This window comes from Bos indicus, chromosome 9, assembly GCF_029378745.1.
Source record: "Bos indicus isolate NIAB-ARS_2022 breed Sahiwal x Tharparkar chromosome 9, NIAB-ARS_B.indTharparkar_mat_pri_1.0, whole genome shotgun sequence".
NCBI classification, from domain to species: Eukaryota; Metazoa; Chordata; class Mammalia; order Artiodactyla; family Bovidae; genus Bos; species Bos indicus.
Genome location: NC_091768.1, coordinates 62,199,464 through 62,219,580, shown reverse-complemented (window position 1 = coordinate 62,219,580; position 20,117 = coordinate 62,199,464). Strand labels below are relative to the sequence as shown.

At 41.8% G+C, this 20,117-nt stretch overlaps 1 long non-coding RNA gene across 1 annotated transcript; it reads left to right on the top strand.

Moving 5' to 3' along the window:
- Window positions 1-9,670: 9,670 nt before the first annotated feature.
- On the top strand, window positions 9,671-12,089 carry LOC139184832 (uncharacterized). Its single transcript, XR_011568349.1, has 2 exons — window positions 9,671-10,237; window positions 10,965-12,089. It is a non-coding gene; the product is annotated as an uncharacterized lncRNA (long non-coding RNA).
- Window positions 12,090-20,117: the final 8,028 nt, after the last annotated feature.

The following is a 20,117-nucleotide window of genomic DNA, read 5'->3' as shown; positions in this document are numbered from 1 at the left end:
TCTCCAGACACAACAGGACACTCCTGAGACACTTCGGTAGCAGTGACTCGGGAGACCAGCAGGTGGCACACGGGAGCCAGCATACACACGCCTGGGTCCTGGACAAAGAGCTGGGGGAAGAGGCCGGTTTAGTGCAAGGTCAGCTGGCCGCCTTCCTCAGTCATGAGGTGGACAAAATCCTGCATGACTGCGGGACCTAAATGATTAAAAGGCAGGAAAGGCAAGAATAGAACATAAAGGGTGGGGATATGGGAGTTGCTCTTGAACCTCTCCTAATCCTCTCTCTTAGCCTGAGTTACCTCCTATGAGGATTGTGAGCTGAAGGACAGAGGGTAGATAAAGCAACATGCCTGGTGTGAAGAGCTTAACACTGATAGCTATAAAATAATTATAATTTGTTGGCTTGAACACAATCTGGTGGTAATATTTAAGCATTTCTGATTAATATGGTGGTTGCATTTGAGTACTTCTGATTCATTGATCTGTCCATTCCATTTTTTTTCAACCAAAGACTGTATATGGAACATCTACTCTGGACCTGGTGCAGGGCTTGGGCACTTTCAGTGAATAAGATCCAGGCTCAGCTCTCCAGGAAAACAGAATAATTCAATTGGCTAAATCCACAGAAGGCTGGGTGGTAGATTTCATTTCAAACCAGTGATTTAGACTGATAACCAGTACGCTTATCTGAGTAGGTCAGTACTGGAAAAATGGTTGGGATGGTGGGAAAGTTAGGATAGGAGCATGAAGGAAAAACGGACCATGAGGCCGTTTATTAACCAGAATCGTTTCTTTTCTTTTAATTGAAGTATAGTTGATTTACAATGCTGTGTTAGTTTTAGGTATACAGCAAAGAGATTCAGTTATGCATATACAGATATCTATTCCTTTTCAGATTCTTTTTCCATTAGAGGTTATTGCAAGATATTGATATTATATTTTCTTGTAATATACAATAGGTCCTTGTTTATTTTATAAACAGTGGTATGTATCTGTTAATCCCAAACTCCTAATTTATCCCTTCCTTGCCCCTGCTTTCCCCTTTGGTAACCCCAAATCATTTTCATATTAAAATAATTGGTATGCTCACACATTTTATTCAACCCTCCTTCTTTAGCTGGATCTGCTGTCGGCTTTTTATCTTATAGAAAGCAGTATTTTGAGGATGTTTTTGTTGTTGTTTCGTCACTAAGTAGTGTCTGATTCTTTGGCCAACCCCGTGAACTGTAGCCCGCCAGGCTACCATGGGGTTCTCCAGGCATGAATCCTGGAGTGGGTTGCCGTTTCCTTCTCCAGGGTATCTTCCCAACCCAGGGATCGAACCTGGGTCTCCTGCATTGTGGCCGATTCTTTACTGCTGAGCCACCAGGGAATCCCATTTTGAGGATAATGTAATCTTTTCAGTAATATATACGGTACATGAAGTGTTACTTTTACAGAGAACAGTGCTCCCTGTTTCCAGAGTAGGAGAGGAGAGAGCCTTAATCAGAATAAGAGGAATAGAAAGGATTTGTTGGCACTGAGAACCATGAATCTCCACCAGCAGCCCCAGATGATGGACGTTGTTTTTATTGAAGCCCTTTCTGAAAGCAGAGATTGTCATCTATCTGGGTAAGTTTAGATGTGGGTCTCTTAGAGGAAAGGGAAACCAGATAAGAGTGATTTTTAAAGACACTGTACATACTCATGGTGAAACTATGAAACTATATCAGGCAGCTAGATACAGTTGGCCCTCGGTTTCTGCCTGAATCCCCATCCACGGACTCAACCAACCACGGATGGAAAATATTAGGGAAAAAAAAATTCCCCAAAGTTCCGCAAAGCAAAACATGGATTTGCCACATGGCAACATAACATTTACATTGTGTTAGATATTATAGGTAATGTAGCAGGTAGCGATGATTCAAAGGACACAGGAGGATGACTGTAGATTTTATTCAAACATTATGCCATTTTATTTAAGGGACTTGAGCATCTTTGGATTTGGGGCATCCAAAGATGGGAAGGGATCCTGGAAACTCCCTTGCAGATAACTGAGGGACGACTGTATTATGATGCTCTTGGGGTAAATAATGAAAAATGATGAAATCTTTTTAATTCAATGGACATAGTTACTGAGCACATTTTCAATGTGTGCTTATAGAGCTGTGATTTAAGGTAATTACCAGGAATATTAGTTTCATTTTGTGTTTTATTTATTTATTTTTTTTAGGCTGTGCAACTAAAATATTTTTTTCTCATTCTGAAATATTTCAGGCATTCATGAAACACTATAACTAATTTCAAACATATCAAGGTGTCAAATAACCATGTTCCCATCACATAATTCTTATATATATGTATGTATATATAATTTACATATATGTATAATTTTATTTATTTATTTTTGGCTGTGCTGGGTCTTTATTGCTCTGTGGCCTTTTCTCTCGTTGCAGAGAGTGGGGGCTACTCTCTAGTGGCGGTGTGTAGGCTTCTCATTGTAATGGCTTCTCTTGTTGGGGAGCATGGGCTCTAGGGCACGAGGGCTTCAGTAGCTGCAGCACATAGGCTTAGTAGTTGTGGCACACAGGCTTAGTGGCTCCGTGGCTTGTGGAATCTTCCTGGGCTAGAGATTGAACCTGCGTCTCCTGCATTGGCAGGAGAATTCTTTTACCACTGAGCCACCAGGGAACCCAACCACCACATAATTTTTTCAAAGTTTTATATTTTGCTACATTTCCTCCAGGAAATAACATTAATTTAGTTTATATGGATAACCTCTGTGTACTTTTGTATGGAAGTGTGTGTAGATGCTGGTAATCCCAGGTATCAGGGATAGAGTAGAAGGAATTCCTGAGTGGGGTGGAATGTAGAACAGATCACCTCTAAGACCCAGATTCTTTGGAAACTTCTAGAGGTTGGGTAGATGACCTCATGTCTAAGTCCATAAAGATGATGATGAAATCTCTGAAATACACCAGGCTCTACAAGGCTCACCATGAGGCTAAAACTGAAGTTGACACAAATCATTTGGAAATGATGCATCCAACCATAGATGATGTCCTCAAGTAAAAATGGGCCCCTCATACATGCTGCCTTTGCAAGCCTACACCTAAAGTGGTAGAAAATCTCTTAGACTTTTTGTAATGTACAATGTGGATATTACTTAGAGAGCAGAGGAAAAACGGCTCTGATCACAGTGGGTATTTGTAACTATTTAATGACTGAAGATCTAAAGATCAATGACTATTCAGTGATGGGAGAATTCTAATAAAGATTCAAGGTAGAGAATTTTGTGCCCAAATCACAAGATGGACACTTCCTTCTGGTGGAATTATACATACAAAGATCAGTAGTGTGGGAATAATAACCAGATTTATTAGTATCTGAGCAAGCTTCCATTTATGGCATTACCACCCCATCTGCCCTGAGTGAGGTATCTTTGGTTAAATCGAACTGGAGCACATGACTTAGGCTGAAGGCTGAAAAGGGGTCAAAGAACTTCTTAATAAGAAGGGCCTGCCTGTCTTGATTTCCACATAGAGTTAGGAGAGCAGGAAGAGGGTAAAGAGGCTTCCAAGGTCTGCCCTTAAAGTCTGGATCTTCCTCAGCTGCAGCAAACAGAAGACACCATGCCCAAAGCCACTCAGTTCTTTAAAAAAAATTTTTATTGGAGTATAGTTGCTTTAGGATGTTGTATTAATTTCTGCTGTACAGCAAAATGAATCAGCTATACATATACACATGTCCCCTCTTTTTTGGATTTCCTTCCCATTTAGGTCACCACTGAGTACTGAGTAAAGTTCCCTGTGCTATACAATAGGTTCTTGTTAGTTATCTATTTCATACATAGTAGTGTGGGCTTCCGTAGTGGCTCAGATGGTAAAGAATCTGCCTGCAATGTGGGGGATGCTGGTTCGATCCCTGGGTCAGGAAGATCCCCTGGAGGAGGGAATGACTACCCATTCTAGTATTCTTGCCTGGAGAATTCCATGAACAGAGTGTATATGTATCAATCTCAATCTCCCAATTCATCCCCCACTTTCTCCCTTGGTATCCTTTTGTTTCTTCTCTACATCTGTGTCTCTATTTCTGTTTTGCAAATTAGATCAATTCAATTCAGTTCAGTCACTCAGTGGTGTCTGAGTGCTTTGTGACCCCATGGACTGCAGCATGCCAGGCTTCCCTGTCCATGACCAACTCCTGGAACTTGCTCAAACTCATGTCCATCGAGTTGGTGATGCCATCCAACCATCTCATCCTCTGTCATCCTGCCTTCAATCTTTTCCAGCATCAGGATCTTTCCCAAGGAGTCAGTTCTTTGCATCAGGTGGCCAAAGTATTGGAGTTTCAGCTTCAGCATCAGTCCTTCCAGTGAATATTTAGGACTGATTTCCTTTAGGATTGACTGGTTTAATCTCCTTGCAGTCCAAGGGACTCTCAAGAGTCTTCTCCAACACCACAGTTCAAAAGCATCAATTCTTTGGTGCTCAGCTTTCTTTATGGTCCAGCTCTCATATCCGTACATGGCTACTGGAAAAATCATAACTTTGGCTAGATGGACCTTTGTTGGCAAAGTAATGTCTCTGCTTTCTAATATGCTGTCTAGGTTGCAAATAAGATCATCTATACTGTTTTTCTAGATTCCACATATATGCATTAAATATGATATTTGTTTTTCTCTTTCTGACATTTCACTCTGTATGAGACTCTTTAGGTCCATCCATGTCTCTACAAATAAACCCAATTTCATTTATTTTCATGGCTGAGTAATATTCTGTTCTTTATCCATTCCTCTGTTGATGAACATTTAGATTGTTTCCATGTCCTGGTTGTCGTAAATAATACTGCAATGAACATTGGGGTACACATGTCTTTTTGAATTATAGTTTTCTCTGGGGATATGCTGGGCACACACCCAGTACTTTTCAATGCAGTAGCCCTACCCAATGGTAGTTTAGCAACTCTTTCTCGTGCATATATGAATGCATAACAAGGTGTGGAAACAAGGGCTGTGTGTATAAATAAAGGTGGAATAAGGGGAATGGAAAAACATTTCTCCCAACCAAATTTCCCCTTTGACATTCCTGTCCTCATTTATATAATCCAGAGCACTGTCCATCCAATTAATCAGAACATTAACTAATAATAGCTTCATTTTGGCAGCCTTAAATGGACTCTGGGCGGAGAATTTGTAATGCTTATCCCTGAGTTCCTCAGTTAAACTTTAAAATTCTTAAGTTGAATCCAATTTCAGATAAGGTCTGATGTTAAGAATAGGTTCAGAAGTCACAAGGCTCACTTCCTATTTCAACTCAGGCACATTTCCTTCCCAAGCATGGTGGAAAAGTACATACTGGAGTGAAAAATGTGAAATATTAGAGGGCTTCCGTGGTGGCTCAGTGGTTAAGAATCCACCTGCCAATGCAGGAGACACAGGTTCAATCCCTGATCCAGAAAGATCCCACATGCTGCGGAGAAACTAAGCCATGCACCACAACTATTGAGCCTGTGCTCTAGAGCCTGGGAGCCACAACTACTGAACTCATGAACTGCAACTATAGAAGCCTGCATGTTCTAGAGCCCTGTGCTCCACAGCGAGAGAAGACACCACAATGAGAAGCCTGCCCACTGCAGCTAGAGAGTAGCCCCTGCTTGCCACAACTAGAGAAAAGCCTGAGCAACAACAAGGACCCAGAAAAGCCAAAAATAAATAAATCACATCACTTTTCTAAAAAGTTCTCATCACAAGAAAAAATTTTTAAAAAATATTAGAAACTCTAATGGCTAGGAACCAGGGTAAAGTACTGGGTGGAGAATTCTCTCTCAGTATTGTCTAGAAACACAGCGATTGCAAAAGTAAGGTACACATGGTTTTTGCCACAAGTATGACAATGAACCAAACCATCAAACGTTTGTCTTGCCTGTGATTATGGCATTCAATCATCAGGGGAGAGGTGCATCCAACAACAGATTGACAGAACAGAAAAATAACAATAGTCAAGGGATGCTAACTGTCCTTGTGAAAACAAGCCTTCCTCTTGTTGGCCACGTTGCCTCTCTTCAGTCTAGATACCAGACGCTGCTGTAGCAATGCTGTGCCTATACCATTATCATTAGCACCCTCAAGCCTTGGACTTTATATGGTAATCAGTAGGGCCTTTACTCCTAGTAAAGTGCCCATTACTCCTTGCATATGATAATCAGTAGTTACTTGGGGTCATTTGTGCATTTATACGTGTGTGTGTGTGTGTGTGTGTGTGCACATGCGCCTGTAGTTGCTCAGTCATCTGACTCTTTGAGACCTCATGAACTAGATCCCATCAGACTCCTCTGTCTACGGAATTTTCAAGGCAAGAATCCTGGAGCAGGTTGCCATTTCTTTCTCCAGGGGGTCTGCCCAGTCCAAGGATCAAATCCACGTCTCTTGCTCCTCCTACATTGGCAGGCAGATTTTTTACCGCTGCACCACTTGGGAAGCCCACTTGAGGTGATGGTAACAGGAAAAAAGTTAGTCTAGAAGCAAACAGAACCATCTAGAAGCAAACCAAAGCTTGGGGGCTCTCTGTGATTAATCTACCCCTCCTTGTCCAATCTCTGGAACTGGAGTCCAGGACCCCTCAGACTCTTGCAGCCATCTATAGGCTCCCAGGCATCCCACAACCCCAGGTCCCTCAGGGTTGGCTTCCTCTGAAGGCAGTCATCCACTTATCATCCCTCCTCCTGTCTCCCACCCCCACTGTGTGCCCATATATTTGCCTAGCCAGCCCACCATGTCCTCCCCACCCCTCCTCTGCCTCTTGTCATGAAACGTTCTGATCACACACTCTGGCTTCCTCCCCAGCAGGCACTGTAGCAGCAGAAGCATCATTGTCAGCTTACCCACTTCCTCTCCACTTGGGCTTTGAGTTTTTCTGCTAGAATAATTTCCTTAAAGTGGTATTTTTGTAGATTTGTTATAAATGCAGTTTCCTGACCTACCCAGAATCTCTGGTGGGGGTGGGCAGCAGGGAATTGGCAATTTATCTCATCCTCCCAGTGATGTAAATATGCATAGAGGTGGGAGAAGCCTGGCTCTGGGAACTGCTGTGGTTTTCTTACCCTAGTCCCACATTCCATGATGCTGGCTGCACCATAGTGACTATCAAACTCATTGGTTGGTTGTGAAGCTCAAGGGCTGTTCCCAAACCTGTTATGAATCTCTCCAGCCTAGGAGACAGATCATTGCCTGAGAGAAATATTTTTTGTGACTTCTTTGAGTATCCTTTCTCTCCTTGGCATTAACTCTGAGTATTTCTCTCATTTCAGGTGTTACAGACTGAAATGTTTGTTTCAACTGGATAAATTCACATGTTGAAGCCCTAACCCCCAGTATGACTTCAACCAGAGTGGAGATGGGGCCTCTAAGGAAGTTATTAGGGTTAAATGAGGTCATAAGGATGGGGCCCTGAACCAATAGGATTTGTGTCCTTGTAAGAAGAGACATGAGACAGCTTGTTCTCTCTCTTTCTCCATGCACACACAAGGAGGAAATGTCATGTGGGCATACAGGAAGAAGGTGGCCATCTGTAAGCTGGGAAGACAACAGCTGTATGGAATAGCTACTATCAATATGTCCACTTTCCAGATGAAGGAACAGGCTCAGAGAAAAGTGAACACAGCTAGTGGGTTGTGGGATTGGGATTTGAACCCAAGTTCGTTTAACTCCAAATGTATTACTTTACTCTGTTCTACTCTCTCTCCCAGGGGATCTGGATCATAAATATTGAGCAAATGGAGGCATGGAATCCTATAGTTTTCAAAGTAATTTTAAACCTTTTCAAACTAAAGATTTATTATTTCTTCTCACTTGTCGTTGATCAACAAGTATTTTAATAGATTACTAACCTGCAAATTGATATGAAATTCATAACTTTCCATGGCTTTTTGAAATATTAAAAATAACTCATGATCTTTTATTTCCTTTAAGCTCCTAGGAATTTGAAAACTTAATTATAACCATCATTTTACAAATGAGGAAGTGGAAATACAGACAGGATTGTAGCTTGTGAGTTACAGATTTTGGGTTTTCTCCTTCCTATCCAAAAGCTTTGTATCCAACATCATGCTAAATCAATCAGTCCATCATTTAAGTTGTCGTTGAGCACTGACTTATGCCTGTTTGACAAGATTATGTGGAGCTCACAGAAAAATTACAGCTTCTGTATTCCATAAATTTATAGTCTATTTGGGGAAACAAGGCTTAGACATAAAAGGTAATTATGTAAAATCACAAGATAATGTGTTTCTAAAGTCTTGTTTCTTATCCTTGGCTGCACATCAGAATCACCCAGGGAGCTTTCAGAGCTCCCAAACTCTCTAGAATAAGGATTTTCCAGGGTGAGGGCCCAAAGATATATATTACTAAAAATACCCCAGTCAGGGTTGAGAAACACAGTTGTAAAGTAACATATTCTTCTTTTTATTTATTCTACTTGGGATTAGGTGGGCTTTGCCACTCAATAAACTGTCTCATGAGTTCTGGGAAATTCTCAGTCATGTGTTCAAATACTGCTTCTGCCGCATTGTCTTCCCACTTTCTTTCAGGAGCTCTTGTTTAACATGTCAGACATATTTCTGCCTTCCGTGTTTCTTAGCATCTATTCCTTACTTTGCAAATGTTTCTGTTCCCTAGGCTTCAATTTTAGACTCCAGGGATTGGCAGACCACTGCCTGTGGTTCACATCTGTCCCCTCGCCTACTTTTGTCAATAAATTTCTGTTGGAACACAGACACACCTTTTTGTTTACATATTGTCTGTGACAGGGTAGTTGTGACAGAGTCTATATGCCTTTCAAGCCTAAAATATTTATTCTCTGGCTTTTTTACAGAAAAAAACTTGCTGCCCCTTTATAGATAACTTATTTTCCAGTTCACAAACTCTTTCTTCATCTCTGTTCTCCTGTTAAAATGGTCTACTGAGTGTTTCACTTTGATTACTGTACTTTTTATATCACATGGATCCTTATACATTTGGCAGGTCATTTTTTCACAGTTTCCTGTCCCTGATATTACTTTCAAACTTTTCTTTTATGTGTTTAAATATAGATTCTGTAGTTTTGATAGATTAAATATGTAAACATTCTGAATGTCTGATAAACTGAAGTCCTTACAAGTCTGTTTCTGTAGTTCATTTTCTGTGTGCTTTCTTTAATTGCACATTGCTCATTATTCTTGAAAAAACCACCGATAGAGATTCCTTGAGGCTCCCCCAAAAGTGTGTTTTTCTAAAGAGAATTTACTTTTGTTCTGTGTTGTGCTGAAACCAAATTCTTTGCAGTTCCCTGGGCTGCCCAAGCTGCAAACTCATGTCAGTGCTGGTTCATGGTGATGATGTCTCAGGTAATTTTTTCTTGGCTTATTTTTCCTTTTGCTAAAAAAATGAGTGATATATTGGAGAAATTCTGCAGTAGACTATATGATCTTTAATGGCAAGAGTGAGTCTCTTTCATGGTTGTTTTTGCCACCCTGCACAGTGCCTGGCCTAATAATTTTTTAATGAATGAATAAATAAATAGATTATGTTGATTAAATTTACAAAATAGTTCTCAACTCTGTGTCTTCACCTCTTTCCCACTCTCATAATCCTAGTTCATGTCCTAATCATTTTTTGTCTGGACTATTGCAATGTAACATCCCAAACAGTGGTTTTCAGTCAAGAGTGGACTTCAGAATCTATGGGATGTGTTAAAAAATGCACGGTTTTTAAAAATCTGGGGATAAGTTGAGAAAATCTATAATTTAAATTATTCTGCATGTAATTCTAATATGTGAAAGACACCCTATGCCAACTTGTCTTATCTCTTTTATATCCATCCTCCATATAATCCAACATGGGACTCTGACTACTCTGCTCTCCTACAAAATCCCCACAGTGGTTCTCTGCTGCCCAAAGAATAAAATCTAAGCTATTTAGCACTGTTTGCAAGGCCCTCCATCCCCGTTTTGTACTTATCCTCTGGCGACACTCAAATTCATGCAATACTTCTCATGTACCATCTTGTTATCCATGTCTTGTTTTTGTGCATTCCATTCTCTGTGCCCTTTTACAAATATTCCTTTACTGACTTATTTCTACTTGTCTTTCAGGACCCAGCTCAACTCCAGGAAGCCTCCCCATACTAGAAGGCTGAGTTTAGTGCTCCTTCTTCATGCTCTTCTGCTTAATCAGTTTTGTAACCAACTCTGTCACACTGAAAGTATGATCTTGCATCTGACTGTGAGTTCATCAAACGACTTGAGTTGCTTATCTTTGTTAGTCTAGCATAGTTTTCAGAATACAGTAGGAATTTAGTATATATTTTTTGCCCAGAGTATAATATAGAATCACTATATACTTATTGAACTGAACTGTCTCAATTTTCCATTTTAAAATCAGGTATATCTGGGAACGTGGGCAATGTCACCTCTGGAGCTCTTTAAATTCACAATATTTGTGATTATTTTTACTAATAAAATTCAGTTGCTCCCAGTTGTGTGAGGGAGAAGAGATACAATCTAGGGATTAAAATACACATCCCAACTGAAATAGGAAACAAAGTAATTTTCAAATGAGAAAGCAGAAATGAAGTAATTAAGCATCGGGAATCTGCAATCTCAGGAATGGGTATTGTGCAAAGGCTGATTTCCTTACATGGGTTGCTTGGATAAGGGAGGCTCATTCTGTCTACAGAAGTCTGGGCCCCTTTCCCATCCCTCAGATCTGCCTAACTTCTTGAGAAGGCCTCTCAGGGAGATAATGAATATCAAATCTTCCCTCCTAGATAAGATGGTGCTGAAGAAACAACCAGGAATCATGGGCTTGTGTGTGGGTCCCAGGGAAAGCAGGCAGAGAGTGGAAGATGGACAGAGGTTTTGACTTTCTGGCATATAAGAGGTTTTTGCTTCTTCTGCTATGAAACTGGTGTAACTTAATTTCCTGATATTATTCACTCCCTGCTGTCTAGGATTAATCTGGATTTCCCCAAACAATCCCAAATGACAAGACTGATCAAGTCTTCTGTGATTTCACTGGATAGGATCAGAAGGATCCTAGAGTATACTCAGAGCTGGCCGCGTCATAGCTGGCTGCCATGTTCTTCTTAGGACATCTTGCTCAGAAGTTGGGACTGTCATCTCATGCTGGCACCATGACATCCTCCTCAGTTTTTATAGCCTTCTAACCAGCGTCAGTCTCAGAACTATGGTCCCATCAGTAAGTACTCAGTAAATGAACGTTGATATGGTTAATGATCATAAAATGGAAGAAAACATGTTGGGTTTTTTTTGGCGCTGTCTCAAATAGCTGTAATCTCCATCCTGTACTAGAAAATAATAACAACAAAAAGAATACAAAGATTATCAGAGAACAAAGAGGTGGCGGAGATAGTATGTCACTCAGGAACCTGCAAAGGGAGACAGCTGCTGTGGAATTCCATTATCTTCGCAAGACCTGTTGCCCTTGAAGGGAGATGATGGCTGATGTCAGCTTTAAAACCATGGCAAGGTCAGTTTGCCAATAAAAGGCTGGAAAAGAAAAGGGAGGGGAGACAGAGCATCCTTGGCAAAAACTAATCTGACACATTGATGAATCAGCGAAGGCTTCTATGTACAGAGCTGCTCTTCTACACAGATTCTTTGGATTCCTGGGAACTGCTAGATGCCAAACTGAAAAAAAAATCTCTCTTCTAACAGGATCCATCACTTGTGATCAAGCTGCTAACTGGTAGCTGCATAAAATAGCAGAGGGAGGATTCGTAAACTGAAGAACTGGGTTCAAATGACTGTGCCATTTCCGGCTGTGGGTTCTTAGGCAGGACAGTAAACCTCTGTGAGTATGGCTTTCTTATAGGTAAAACACAAGTAAAGTAGGCAAGATTATAGCGATAAATACCAGTGATTAGAATTAATTTCACTATTGGATGTGAAGGTGTATTTTCACATCCAGATGATCATGGGTTGAGGAAATCCTGTCTTTGAATGGGTCGAGGCGGAGAACAAAGTGCCGATGCTGCTGCCAATGAATAAAGCTATTTCCAAGCCCCCTTCCTCCCACCTCACCAAGAACATGCTAATAAATTCAGACTTATGCAGACTGATGTCAGGGCCTGCATTCATTAGCCAATTTAAATCATTTTGTATCTTAAAATAATTATGGCATTTGCAGCACTGTTTTCCAACACATTCGAGGTCTAAAGCGAAATGCCCCAAAGACAACCACATGTGATCCTTGCATTGATTTTACATTTTTAATGAACTTCCCTGTTCCTGGAGCTCTATTGGCATTCCCCCAGCAGCCCAGGTTCTGTTTCATGTTCCTTCATGGATACAGAGGGCAGCCTGTCTGTTTCCTCATCTGCACATGCATTTTAACTTCATCAGAAGTCAGAGGACATGGAGAAGTTATTTCTTCTTGAAAGGTTTATCTTCCGACTCCAAATTACCAACCGTAAACATCTGGTTAAAAAAAAAAATCTAAATACAAGGAAATAGCTATATGTGTTTGTTTTTCCACTAAAGGAAGTGGTGTAGGATTTGCCCTGGACTTTGGAGACTTTAGAGACTGAGAGTAACATCCCTTTCCTGAATCCGCCATTCCTATACTGTTCTTTATATTCAGAAAATAGTATTAGAAAGAAAAGCAGGGGGCAAACATCCCTGACTTCATCCAGACTGAACAACCCCAGGGGTGTGAGCCATTTAATAAAGATTACATGTATATACCACTGATAAAGACTTGAGCCAAAAAAAGGGAACACACAAAATGCTCACAGGACCTAGGATTGTGCCACACAATCTTGGGCTAGGCTGTATCTGTTTTGAGGACTTTCCTTCCCATCTCAAATGTTATCCATCTGAGTCTTAACAATAATGTCCGATCAGGAAGGCAGACACTATTACTAACAATGGCCTGTAAGCCCCACGGGATCTGGCCCTGCCATGTTATACCACTCTTTTACCTTGCCTACTCAGCTTTCTCTGATCTATCCATATTTACTTCCTTTCTTTTTAAAAAATAATCAATTAATTTGGCTGCGTCAGCTCTTAGTTGTGGCATGCCAGATCTTTCCTTCTCTAGTTGTGGCTCACTGGCTCTAGAGCTTTCGGGCTCAGTAGTTGGGGTCTGCAGGCTTAGTTGTCCAGTGGCATGTGGGATCTAGTTTTCCAACCAGGGATTGAACCTGTGTCCCCTGCATTGCAAGGAGGATTCTTAACCACTGGACAACCTGGGAAGTCCCTGACTTCCTTTCTGGGTCTTGAACACGTCACAAGGGTTTCCCGCCTGAGGGCCTTTGTACTGACAGTTCCTTCTATGAAATGCTCTTTCCCTGACTGTTCTCTTCCAAATGGCGATCTCCTTACTGTACAGCTCTCAGCTAATATGCCTTCTTCTTGAAGAAGTCTTCTCTGGTCACTCTGAAGAATCACTGCCCTCATGCTATTCCAACACGTGCCCTAAATTACCTTGCTTTGTTTATTGTTCTTAAAGGCCTGTCATTCTCTGGAACCCTTCCTTTCATTGCTTATTGCTTCTGTCCCCCCCATAGCACAAAAGGGCCATGAGGGAAGGGACCTTGTTTGTCTGCTCCGCTGCTATGTTTCCAGAATCTGGAAGAGTGCCTATTACAGAGTATATGCTAAAAAACTATTTATTGCATGAATTCCAGTTTGTTGAAAGAAGAAACCAAGGCCACAAAGATGAAATGACTTGTTGGGATCTAGTTAGGGCAAAACTCGGACGTCTTTTAGTATTCAGACCTGTGCTTTTCTCTCTAGCCAATGAAATTTATTACTGGCCCTTTGAGTCACTGGGAATTAACATGTTATCCATCGGCATGACACAGGAAGTTGAACTTTCTTGTCTTCAGAGGCAGGCAGCATGCCTCAGATCTAGTCAGTGGAAGGAATGCCACGTCCCACTGTTGAGATGTGTGTGTTTAAGAACTTAACCCAGGGCTCAGTGGTATTTTTCTGTTGTAGTCTCATAGAGTTTAGGGATTTGGGTCTTGTCTGGAGTACACTAATTTGGAGAAGCAGCCTGAAAGGCTCGAGTCATGACCAGGTCATTTACTACTAGGTGACCTTGAATGCTGACCTTGAATTATCGACCTCTCTCTATTGGGATGACTTAGGTTTCACAGTTGTCCTGAGCACGCATAGAACAACCAGCCAGGACCAACTGCCGTGGTGGCACAGGCTCAGTGGATGCTTTAAGGCTTTTCTTCATCCAATTTAAAAATTTTTTTAATTTATTTTTGGCTGCACTGGGTCTTCGTTGCAGCATGAGGGCTTCATCTATTAATAGTTGCAGGGAGCAGTGGCTTCTCTTATTGCAGAACGTGGGCTCTAGGTACACAGGTTTCAGTAGCTGTGGTGCATGGGCTTAGTTGCCCCGTCATGTGTGGGAATTTCCCGGACCAGGAATCGAACACGTGTCCCCTGCATTGACAGGTGGATTCTTAACCACTGGACCACCAGGGAAGTCTGTTTCCATCCAACTTTTGATTGAAGCATCCTCCTTTAAGATGTGAGTTGAGTTTCTCTGTCTTGCTCTGTCTCTGTCTCTTTCAAGTTGACCAAGTGTCTAGAAACCCACTTTACCATAAACACAAGTGGTTTGTTGATATTTGGTGATTAACTAATGATGACAGAAAGGAAGATGGTGAATCTCTGGGGTGACTGCACCGCTTACACTCAATATTTATCATGTAGAGCTGATTTATGTCACACTGGGGAAGAGAACTAAGAAAATGTGACTGCCTCAGGGCAGGTCATGGGTAGATGGAGATTCTTTGTCATCATCAACACTGGCCACATGCCTACAGCTACCAGCATGGAGAAAGCAGCTCAGGACAGGCCAGAAACTCCATCTTTGGGCCAAGGTGAGAGGATAGAGCTGAGACAGTGCCTGAGAGGCAAAATGAGAGATGTCCAGGAGGTGAGTTCAAATTCCAGGTCGCCAAGTCAAATTTCGCAGGAAAGGTTTATTCTGAAGGTCTCCTTGTACACTCTGGAGCTTTGAAGCACAGCAGATTTGGGATAGAGTTGCAACAGAGGAACTCTAGAATTCCAGGCTGAGAAAAGAGACAGTGTTTAAGAAAATGATGCTCTGGATAAAAAACAAGTTCCTACTGTAGAGCTCAGGGAACTATATTCAGTATCCTGTGATAAACCATAATGGAAAAGAATATGAAAAAGACTATGTGTGTGTGTGTATATATATATGTATAACTGAGTCACTTTGCTGTACAGCAGAAATAAAGCAACATTGTAAATTAACTATAGTTCAATAAGATAAAATTTAACAAATGATGCTCTACCTCTTTGAAAACACTGGATAATGTTAACAGGGAAGAAATTCAGTAGATGTTATGGGTGAGCTCCACCCGCAGGCTTCTAACCAGGTGCAAGAAGATGACCTTCTTCTGCACAGAGTTATGAGGAGGAGAATTGTTGTGGGAAAGCATGTGTTAAACTCCCCAAATACTAGCTGTTTTTATGGGGATGATTTTGTTGTGAGGATGGCTGACGCAGGAAAGCTGTCAGAACAAAGTGGGTTGTTCTTCAAACACTTGGTCCTGCCTTTGCTTCAGGCTCTCAGAGCTCAGTGACTTACTCAGCTGTAAATAAACTGAGATGCTCTGGCTTGGCTTCCTCCCTTCTCTGCCCCTCTCCCCGCCTTGAAAATGTCAACAAGGAATTGAATGAAGGGAGACAAACCAAGAGGTGGAAATGTGCTAAAGAGACTTTTACACTTGGAAACTGCCTCTAAACAGTACTGCTCAGAGGTAAACCAGTTCAAAAAAAAAAAAAAAATATATATATATATATATATATATATCTGAGTATTAACACAGTGAATCAAACAACAGAGAATCTATTGGGATGATGTGGGATAGGCTTCTTTCCTCATTAACAAGCATGATCTCTGATGAAAGCATTTATTTGACTCCATGGAATTCTGGAAAGTGAAGTGTTAGTCGCTCAGTCTTGTCTGACACTTTGGGATGCCCATGGACTGTAGCCCACCAGGCTCCTCTGTCCATGGAATTCTCCAGCCAAGAATACTGGAGTGGGTAGCCATCCCCTTCTCTAGGGGATCTTCCTGACCCAAGGATTGAACCTGGGTGTCCTGCACTGCAGGCAGATTCTTTACTGTCTGAGCCACTGGGACAGAGAAATAACAGCCTCAGTGAACTGAGAGAAGGCAGCAAGTTTTGTTCTGGCTCAGACCACTTTGCTTGCTGGCAGCATGTAGGTGAACAAAAATAAAGATGATCCCACAGACGAGTGGGATGGATCAGCTCAAACGTTGCAGGAGAATATCTGTCCTGTTCTGGAAGGAGACGATTGTAACCGCTCCAGCTCCTACCGCACCCCTAGGTCTACCTGTCATTTGATTTGATATCTTCATTCACCGTATCAACCCTCTCATCATCTCCCCTTTATCTCCTGCTCTGGGGCTTAATTCATTGGCCGACATTCTTATTCTCTTTACTAACAGGCAATCAATATTACATCATCCATTTCTCCGTGATTCCTCTCACACCATGAGATATATTTAAGCACATTCCACTGGGACTTGTTTTTCAGCTCCTCGATGCCTGGCAAAGTGAAGCTGTAAGACTGCTATGCAAAAGACTGAAATCTGATTGGATGGCAGCCCAGACAGCCTGTGTCCAGCAACGCTCTCCTCTCCTTTCTGTGAGCTGGTGGCATCCCTGGCCAGTTACTTGTGCTTCCACCCAAGATGACCTGGAGGACGGCATGGCAACCCACCCCAGGATTCTTGCCTGGAGAATCCCCATGGACAGAGGAGCCTGGCGGGCTAGTCTGTAGAGTCGCACAGGGGTGGGATAGGACTGAAGCAACTTAGCATGCAGGCACGCACCCAGGATGAATTAAAATGAATAATGGGGGAGGGGAAATAACAAAGTAATTAGAATTGTCCATTAATTAAAAGAGCTTGATGTGGCTCTCTGACATGCAATGGATCATGTCATTGTCAACACAGGAATTTATTATCAGGAGGCCAGTGTTTGGGGTAAAAACGAAACAAGCAAAGCAAAAAGAAAAAACAGAATCACAGTACCACAAGAATTCTCCATCTTGGTCTGGGTACTGTGTATATTTTGGGTTGAATAACTCTTGGTTGTGGGGGTGTCTTGGGCATTTTAGGGTGTTTAATTACTGACTCTTTAACTATTTGCATGTAGTCTCCACAGACTACACGCAAGTAGTACTCCCTGCCCAAGCTGTGACATCCCAAAATGACTCCAGACATAATCAAATATCCCCCGAGGAGCAGCTTGCCCCTGGTTAAGGACCACTAACAGTACAGCAACTAAAACACAGCCAGTGGCCCCTTTATGTCCTGCATCATCTTTTCCCCGTGACTGCTTGACAGAAGCTTGTTGTCAAGCTACAGTAAGAGCATGATATTTAGACGGGAAGCTGAAGGCAGTTGGTAGTTTAAGAAAGAGAATAAATAGTGTGACACCTTTTCAAATCGTCGTGACTTAACCATGTCCTTTGGAATTCGGGGCTGTCTGCTCTGACTCTGAACATTAAGAAGAGAACATGGCCTTGGTGAAAGCCTAGACACTGCTTCCGATGGAAGGGTTTTCAGCTGTTTCTAGATAACAACTGACCTTTAAGATAAATTTCTCTTCCAGAATTTTTTTTTTTTTCCTTCATGAATTAGTTCTCTTTGCCTTGCCTTTCACTGCAGCCAAATGGTACTTAATGGATCTTTGAAATTTAATATCATATCCTATGTTGCTAGACTTTCTGAAGCTTAATAAGAATGCTTTGAAATGATTTTGAAATAGAATTTGAGAGGACAATGGGCTTTATTTTTGTTTGTGTTGAGCGTTTTCTCTGCTATTTTAGTGGATGAGCAATCTGATAGGCTTCCCTCTCTCCCTTTCCTCCTCTTTTTCTTCATGAAGGATGATGGAATTAATAATGTTACAGAACTTTACATGCACTTAGCAGTTTATCAACCATAACCAGCTAATCCACAGGAACCCGGCAGGAGGAAGGCTTGTTATTGGATACACAGGAATGATTCCCACATCTTTCATTTTCACTTCCGTAAATAGACCCATAGTTCCTGGCACTCCAAGGCTCTCAGTACACCTCTCTTGAATAAATGGTCTTTTCGAGTATTATGACAAATGGTTCCTATTTTTTTTATTAGCTGACTCAAAAAAAAATCCATGCTGACCTGCAATATTTACACTAGCCCTGTTTCCTCCTCTAAAGCTAGGGCTGGACGTGGAGTAGGGACCTCAAAACCATTTCTTGAAGGGAGCATAATGCAAGCAGCTGCTCTGACTACTAGCCCCTTCATCAGTACCAAGGATTCGCACATGCGTTTTCTTTGCAAGAACCTTGCACTATAGAGGGCTGCTACTGCTACTGCTAAGTCGCTTCAGTCGTGTCCGACTCTGTGCAACCCCACAGACGGCAGCCCACCAGGCTCCCCCATCCCTGGGATTCTCCAGGCAAGAACACTGGAGTGGGTTGCCATTTCCTTCTCCAATGCAGGAAAGTGAAAAGTGAAAGTGAAGTCACTCAGTCGTGTCCGACTCTTTGCGACCCCATGGACTGCAGCCTAACAGGCTCCTCCGTCCATGGGATTTTCCAGGCAAGAGTACTGGAGTGGGGTGCCAGATTAAAAAACCAAAAAACGGTTAATTTAATATTTTTGAACTTTTTATTTTATATTGGGGCATAGCAATTAACAATGCTGTGATAGTTTCAGGTGGACAGCAAAGGGACTCAGTCATACATATACATGTATCCATTCTCCTGGGAAAAAGATGTTGATACTTCATTTCACAAGTGCAGAAGCAGCCAAATTGCCTTTATTCATAAGCAAGGGCACGTCAAAGCTGGAATTTATTAGAGCTTAAACATAACTATTCAAAGAGAGAGACCAGGTCTCTATTCTGTTGTGGTTTTAAACTAGATTATCAGCATTTTCTCTGATTTTAACATCATTTTGTAATCTTTTGTCTGACTTACTAGCCCACAAGGAAGCTTATAATGATTATTTTAACCAGATTGAATGCTCCAAGAGGGCAGAAATCATTGTGTCTGATTTGCTAGTATAGACCCTGGCACATAGAAGGCAATCAATAAAAATTTTTTCAATAAATTTGTTAAAAGAATTTGTGTATTGACAAAACCCTAAGACCTTCCATATCAAGAAAGCGGTAACCTGGAGAGCAGATACAAATATTAAGGCCCTGGAAGGCATGTTGGTTGCTTTATATGAATATAAATAAAGTGTCAACCTGGCTCCTTCCTCTCTCTCGGGTGAGTCTGATTAGTTTAAGTTGGGCATTCTGAATTACTCTCACTTCAGGAGCACCAACGAATTTATTTTTCCAGTGAGTAAAGCTGAGGATGGATCATGGACCTTGATAACTCCACGAGACTCTGAGGAACCAAAGCATTATTAATCTTTCTTCTCTTTTAAATTCAGCACACACATCCTAAGATACAGATGTAAATTTGCTTAGTTTTGTGGGTATGCTTTCCTTATCCCTGTCACCTTACCTGGGTCTTGGAGCCGGTGGCTTGGAAACCCTTTGGTGTTCCTGGGAGTGGAACTAAATCCCTGATGTAGGAAGAGCCCCCCTGAGGCTGACACCTCACTCCTCCACCCTCTGGGCCTTCACGAATGGATGATGGAATTCAGCGCCTTCTTCCTGTCAAGACTGTCTCCACTCATGGTGAGGGGGTTTAGAAAGACTACAGCTCTGGCTGTTGCCATCGAGCCAGGAGGTAAATCAGGGGGACCATTGCCTGCCCTGTCATCCAGACCCTTCCCTGAGCCTGTCTCCTCCTGGTTTGGGCTGGGAAGTGGTGTCCTTCCTCTGGCCATCCTATTCCTTGCCCAGGTCCCAGTTTTCTAAAGTCTGGGAAGCAAACTTCTGTGAAGAGACTGCTTACAGTGAAAAGAAATTATTGGCAATTACTGCCAATTATTGGCAAAATCCCAGGGACCAAGTCCTAGATGCCCTATTCTAGCTGACCAATGGTCTTGTGGATTCAGTAAAAACCACAGGCCTCTGAATGAAAGCTCTTTGAACTTATTAAAATGTTGA